General features: G+C 38.0%; 1 non-coding gene across 1 annotated transcript; it reads right to left on the bottom strand.

Moving 5' to 3' along the window:
- Positions 1-7,285: 7,285 nt before the first annotated feature.
- On the bottom strand, positions 7,286-7,391 carry LOC132032228 (small nucleolar RNA R71). The gene has a single exon (XR_009408375.1). It is a non-coding gene; the product is annotated as a small nucleolar RNA R71 (small nucleolar RNA).
- Between the last annotated feature and the right edge of the window lie 422 nt (positions 7,392-7,813).

The following is a 7,813-nucleotide window of genomic DNA, read 5'->3' as shown; positions in this document are numbered from 1 at the left end:
CAGAACCACGTACTCAGCAGAAGATTATGCAAGGTTGTATCTTAAAGAAGTTGTGCGACTCCATGGTATCCCGATGTCTATTATCACAGATAGAGGAGCACAATTTACAACTAAGTTCTGAAAATCTTTCCAAGAAGGTTTGGGTACTCAAGTAAAGCTTAGCACGACATTTCATCCACAAACTAATGGGCAAATCGAACACACTATTCAGACTTTGAAAGATATGCTACGGGCATGTGTACTGGATTTTGGTGGTAGTTGGGATGACCACTTACCCCTCATTGAGTTTGCATACAACAACAGCTACTATTCCAGTATCCAAATGGCTCAGTAAAGCTCTGTATGGAAGGAAGTGTAGATCCCCAATTGGATGGTTTGAGGTAGGAGAAGTACAACTAATAAGCCCTAAGTTGATTCAACAGGCAGTAGAAAAGGTCAAGGTGATCCGAGATCGATTGTTGACAGCCGAAAGTCGCCAAAAATCTTATGCGGACAACCGTCGACGAGACTTAGAATTTTAGGTTGATGAAAGATGTGATGAGATTTGGTAAGAAAGGAAAGTTGAGTCCTCGATACATTGGACCTTATAAGATTGTCCGCAAGGTGGGTCAAGTAGCTTACGAATTGGACTTACCCTCAGAACTTGAATCAGTCCATCCGATTTTTCATGTCTTAATGCTCCGCAAGTGTGTTGGAGATCCTACGAGGATTGTTCCAGTAGATGATATTCAAGTGACAGAGAGGTTGGCTTATGAAGAAGTACCAGTTGCCATACTAGATAGGCAAGTACGGAGACTTAGAAATAAAGTAGCCTCGATTAAGGTTTATGGAAAAAACAACCGAGAAGAAATGACTTGGGAAGTGGAAGAGAGTATGAGATCCAAGCACCCGTACTTATTTCAGCCCCCAGAAGAGATCTAAGATGAAACATCAAGATTATGAGGTATGTATGTTTTTTTTTATGCATATGGGTCGTGTGTGGCCAAACTTCATCGCTATTATGTTGTGGCCCTGTGAGGCATTGTTATTGTGGGCTGTTATGACAAGATGGTAGTACCATATTACAGGAGAAACTCTGGCAAAATTTTCGTAGAATTCCCGAGCGCTTAACATTCGAGGACGAATGTTCCAAAAGGGGGGAAGAATGTTACACCTCGGAAAAAATTTCCCGTTGATGCACAGCGAATAGACTAACGAAGGGCACGAAGTGTGCGATTTTTTGATAAGTAAGAAATAGCATTTGATGATCCTAATTGAGATTTCAAAGACATTCGAAGTAAGAGAATAAAGTTTGCCAAGAAAGGCAAGGTATACGTTATGTATTGAGAAAGATTTATGAGTACCGAGTTAATGATGGCTTAATGATGTCTTAGAGAAGAGTTATAATGTCCCTTAGATTGGTAATGAGGTGTTAAAAAAGTGTTAAGAAGGTTCCATAAGGATTGGAGATCAAACGAGTCGACGAGAATGAATTCCGAAAAGTTGGGCAACATACGGTCCAACATACGGACCGTATAAATATCACGGCCGTATATATGTAGAACTCTCCCGATAGGAGGATGAGATTACGGAGGAAACATACGGTCCAACGGACCGTATAAAAGATACGGACCGTATGTTGGTCCGTATGTTCATGTCGGGACAGATTTTAAAAGTTGATATAAGGACCAATCTCTTTAATTCATTTCATTCTTTCTCTCCACACTCTCTAAACTCTCTAGAACCCTCTCCACTCTTCATCCACAAGAACTCAAGGGAAATTCAAGATCAAACTTCACAAAGTAGAGAATCAAGTGTAAGAAACTAGTTAGAATTCATGGGAGTCAAGAAATTCTTTGGAAGAAGTGAATTAGGGTTTTGGCTCAAGTGAAGTATTTTCACTCAAAGATCATTCCTAAACTATCTAGGGTAAGTTTTATGATCATTCCATGTTGTTTAAGGTATTGAGAGGTTGAAAGACTTAGATTATGAAATGAGGTAGAAAATGGATCACAAAGATGTGAATAATGAGGTTTTGAGTAATAGTTGATATGAATAATGATTCTTGATATGTTGTGATTGTAAATATGTTATAAATGATATTAAGGACATAGGATAAGCACTATTGTGAGTAAATGTAATAGTATATTATGACCATTATTATGGATGACTTTGAGAGGAAATTGTGAAATGTGAATAATGTAGATGAATGAAGATTGTTGGTTATAATGTTGTGAATGTTATATAGATGTTTGAGAGTTGTTATATTATATGGAGAAAGTTGTATAAACAAAGAAGATGTTGCTCAATTTTCTTAGCTTTAGTAAGCACGTTAAGTATAATTGATTATCGATGTTAATACGAACTCTCTTGAAGGTAGAAATGTGAGCATTGAAGGAGAACAATCAAGCGATAGAATTGATAAATGAAAAGGTATGTGAGGCTAGTCCCCTTCTTTCTAAGGCATGATTCCTATGACATGATTTTCCTTTACTCTCCATGACCCTCTTACATTCCAAGAATTATGAGTCTATGTTTATAAAGAGTTTCTATGAGATGAAGATAAGAGATACGTTATGAGAATGATAATGATGATTAGGATAATGATGATGTTTATTGTATACACTCACTTTATATGCTAATTCCTTCAAGGTGAGGCAGAATGCTTATGAATTCTCCATAATGGAATCGGGGGTTCACGACCTTATGTCTCCCCGATAAAGTATAGTTGTCTTTGAGTTACTATGCATGCATTATGATAAGAGTATGACAAAAGTATTATAAGCCTATGAGATGTACATGATGGCGATATTACACCGTGCCTATATGGCCGGGCAGACACCGCTAAAGCGGGCAGCGTATACACCATATCTAGATGGCATGGGTAGACACCACTAGTGGGCGGCATGAGATGGTTACCCCGGACGCGGGAGGCCTGGACATAGGCTAATGATGATCACACCGTACCTATATGGTCGGGCAGCTTATATAGATATGCATACATGATATGATGATGTTTATGAAGTGAGTTAGCATGCTTTATTTCTATCAAAATTGACAGTCAGTTACAGGTTGTTCTTCATTTGATATCTCCCTATATCATTGATGTATTATTATTATTATTTATGACTTACATACTTAGTACAATGCTCGTACTGACGTCCTTTTCTTTGGACGCTGTGTTCATGCCCACAGGTAGACGGGGAGGTGATCCCCCACGATAGGAGTTATCAAATAGACTACGAGAGCACCCCATTGTTCCGGAGGTGCCATTACTTATGATTTTGTGTATATATATATTTTGGGCACGACGGGGTCCTGTCTCGTCCATATGTCTAGTACTCCAATACAGGCTCGTAGATACGTATGTGTGGGTAGTATAGTCTCACGATTTTCCCATTGTATATGTACATTATTTTGATAGCCAAAGGGCTTGTGAATATAAGGGTAAATATGTTACAAAGTGGAAATGGTTTCTCTATGATTATGAGCATAAGAATAATGCAGAAACGTAGAATGAGTATGATGAGTAATAGAATGAGAGGTGCTCGATGGTTAGCCCGGGTACCCCTCATGGCCCCTAGTCGGGTCGTGACAGAAAGGGTGAGAGAGAAAAGGAAGGGGAACAAGCGCCTTTTATAGTCACGCCACTTGCGCAGAGTGTGCGACCACATTGTAAGTTGGCGGTCCCGCACACTCTTCGCACGTGGCATTACCTGACGTGGTCCATACTTGTAGATGCGGACCATCATGCGGTTGCATACTCTAGATGCGACATCGCACAATGTCCGCCAACTTGCTACTTTTGCCTTGCTCACTGCCTCTTTTTTGGGCTGGAGTGTGTGGACACAAAATCATGATGCGGTCATGCACATGGGCCGCATCTCTAGCAAGTTGGTTTTCTCAATTTTCTTATTTTTGTGTTTCCACCACCTCTTCTTGCACCCTTGTTTCTTGCACACTTAACACCCAAAAGACACAAAAAAAGTTAAAAATTTGGGTTGCCTCCCAAGAAGCGTTTGATTTTAAAAAAAGAATGATGTTACCATCTTCAATTGAGGTAGATTCAAAGTGTTCATTGGGCAAACCAAGGTAATTCTTTACCCTTTGCCCATTCACTTTGAAATGCTCTCCATCCGGAGCAACAAGCTTAATAGCTCCATATGGGAACGCTTGTGCTACCTCAAAGGGCTCGGACCACTTGGACTTCAATTTATCCGAAAATAACCGGAGCCTCGAGTCAAACAACAACACCCGATCTTCGGGGCTAAACTCTCGTTGCAAGATATTTTTGTCGTGGAAGTGCTTCATCCGGGCTTTGTAGATGGAAGAGCTCACATAGGCTCGAAATCATAATTCATCCAACTCATTTATTTATTTTTACGAGAAGTTTTACTTGTTTTTAGGCAAGTATGTGTTGTTTTGATGTGTTTTTGACATGTTTCGAGGTAAATCGGGAAGTTCGGGTTTTTGACATGGAGTAAATCGGGAAGTTCGGGTTCAAGGAGTAGAAGTTTCACGGACCGTATTTCGGTCGTGCAAAAGGTGGTAACTTAATAGAATGTTGAGTTTCACGGTCCGTAGAATATTTCACGGACCGTATTTAGACGTGATGATAATGGAAGAAAAGGTGGCGTATAACATTACACGTGGAAGGCGGTTTGTCTCGGTGGACGAATGAAGGCCGTAGAAGTCTTGTACACGGACACGTATAAGTGCCGCACGGGACCCGTGTAATTTTACGTTTTGAAACCTATAAATAGTCCATTGTAGGGTTTTAATTAGGATCAGTTGTCATATTTATTTTTCTTGACTTAGAACAACAAATACTCTCTAGTTTTTGAAGGTTCAAACATCAATTCAAGTATTATCAATTCCTCTTTTCTTCCAAAGTAAGCAATTATGAATTCTTCAATTTCTTGTTTCTTGTTCTTTGTTATGAGTAGCTAACTTCCCTTACTAGGGTTGTGAACCCAATTGGAGATAATAGGAAGTTTGACAAAATGCCAACTACACACCTAACCGCGTTGGTCCTATTACCCCCCGGACAAATTTTTTCGTATTAAAATGTCCCGTTTTTACTTGTTTTGTGGACAAGAGCGTAAGTGTGTGTGGCTCGTTATAGCCTTTAAAAATGTTTCAGCATCCGACGTGTTTTGGAGAGCCAAATGGAAGGCCACGTAGATGCCACATAGATAAATTTAAATTCCCTCCATTTTTAGGCTACTTCATCTTCTTCTTCACCCAATTTAATACCCATCTCCATTCTTTTTGCCAAATAATACCCATTATAAATTTAGAGCTAGGATAGTGATTATTCTTATAATCTTGTCCCAAATCGGTTCAAAAAAAAAAAAATCTGAAGAAAAAAAATGAAAATGCGGGAAAAAAAAATTTGAAAATCTAATCTTGTTAAAGGATTGAAAGTTGCTTGTTTGGAGTTGCTACTTGTTGCTTGGTTGGAGTTGTTTGCAAATTCTTTGAGTTGATTTGGGAGAAAATTAAACTCCATTGTTAGGAATTTAGAGAAAGCTATGAAGAACACCAATTTTACTTGATTGTTTGAAAATTAATAAATAGTCCATTTAGGTTTTTTAATTATTCAAAAAAAAAAATCTGAAGAAAAAAATGAAAATGCGTAGGAAAAAAAAAAAAAAGGTTGAAAATCTAATCATATTTTTGTTGCTACTTGACTTGGAGTTGTTTAAGCACTAATTCTTTGAGTTGATTTAAATAAACTCTCTAGAATTTTTGAAGGTGGGTTTCTTTAAATTCTTGATTGTTTGATCAAATTAATGGATGAACTTTGTCTATTTGGTGTTAGGAAGCTTCCTTTCACATTTGGGTTTTTTTGGATCAAAATGAGGAAGTTGGTGTGATTTTTTTTTTTTCAACTCCTAATGAAGATGATGATTGATGATTGATGAATGAAGATGAAAGCAATTATGAATTCTTGTGAAAAATTGAGAGATTTTTTTTTTTTTTTGGATGGAGGAAGGGGGAAATTAATAAAAAATGAAATTAAAGATGTCTATTTCGCGTGTTTCTTGTTCTTTGTCATGAGTAGCTAATTTCCCTGTACTAGGGTTGTGAACCCAATTGATGGGTGTTTTGTGATTGGGTTTGTGATTGATATACATATAATGGATTATTAGGGTTTGTTTATTCTTCATTCTTCATTCATAATTAATGGTTGCAAACATTGATTAAAGCCATAAACCTTGATTTATTTGGGAAAATAATTAGGGTTGGTAAGAATAAACAACAAGAACTCAAAGCTTTAAACTTTGTTTAATAAATTCACTTAGGAATAAGAAGAATTTACTTGGCATGATTAATCGTTCTTCATAGTTACTTTCTTATATTTGGGAAAATCATAGAAAGAAATAATCTTTATTTATTGGGAAATAGTAGAGATTCATATAGAGATTAAGTGCATTCATATAATGATCCATTAGAAGTATATCAAGATCAATACCCATGATCATACACTCTATCTAAAGGGGACACAACCTTAGTTTCTTTTACCATAAATTACCACCAAAGCAATAGTTAGCAATTAGTTACTAAAAACTCAACTTTTACCAAAATCATCGGATTAAGACATTAGACCTAAACATAGCATCCTACGAATTTAGTAACCTTTTCACACCATATTCCCTATGGGATTCGACCCCAACCTTGTTGGGTTACTATATTTGACAACGTCCGCGTTATACCATTAATAGGTGTAATTTGAGCGTATCAAATTTTGGCGCGTTCGGGGAATACGGTTTTGAAATTACTAAATAGTGTTTGCTTTATTGAAGTCTTTTGCTTATTCCATCACACCTTGTTTGCTACTTGTGTAAACTAGGTGAACATGAATCGAGAATCGGCAAAATCAACGTCTTTGGTAACCGGGGAATCGGTTGAACAATCGGGCGAATGATTCGGATGATGAGAATGTTTTCGCCGATCTTGTTCCGGAGAGGAGGATTATGCATCTGCTATTGTTCGGCCTCGAGTTGGAGGCCATCTTGTGAAAATTGACTCCTCTCTATACCAGTTGTTGAAGCTTGAGGGATACTTTCGGAACTCTACCGAGAATGACCCTTAACGTCATTTGTAGAATTTTGTGGATGTGTGTGCTAATCACATCTAGAACAACGTTCCACAAGATGCTATTCGGTTGAGGTTATTCAAATATTCCTTAACTGGAGAGGCAAGAACATGGTTTGAGAAGCTGTCCCGAAATTCGATTACTTCATGGGCAGAGATGGTGGCTGCTTTTCTCACAAAATGGTACCCCCTAGCAAGAAGGCTGAAATTCGTGACAAGATCTATGAATTTAAGCAGCGACCGGGGGAACAATTATATGAAGCATGGGAGAGATTCAAGGATTATTTGTAGAAGAGCCCAAATCATGGTTTTCCGGATAACATATTAATGGAGAAGTTCTACCGAGGGTTAGATCCAGTGACACGATCAATTGCTAATAATGCAGCTGATGGTTGTTTCATGAACAAATCTTATCGACGGGTGACCACCATACTTAACAAGCTGACGACTCATAATCAGGCTTGGCACTCAAACAATGCTGATGTGGTACCGTTTGGTAGTGCTATGATCCAGAATATAGTGAAGGAGAATCAAGATACCCAACAAACATTGGCAGAACTTGCAACAAATATTTCCTTGCTGACGAAGAAGTTTGATGAATCCCAGATCAAGAAGGTAAATGTTTGTGAGGAAGATACAGTTTTACCAAAAGGGATGTACCATACTCAAGATGGTCCGTTCCACGAAGGGCCCCCTATGCAGGTTGAAGATGCTAATTATGTTAATAACTCTC

Source organism: Lycium ferocissimum, chromosome 9 (assembly GCF_029784015.1).
Source record: "Lycium ferocissimum isolate CSIRO_LF1 chromosome 9, AGI_CSIRO_Lferr_CH_V1, whole genome shotgun sequence".
Taxonomy (NCBI): Eukaryota; Viridiplantae; Streptophyta; class Magnoliopsida; order Solanales; family Solanaceae; genus Lycium; species Lycium ferocissimum.
Note: the sequence above shows the minus strand (reverse complement) of the source record. Positions and strands in the feature narration are given on the sequence as shown.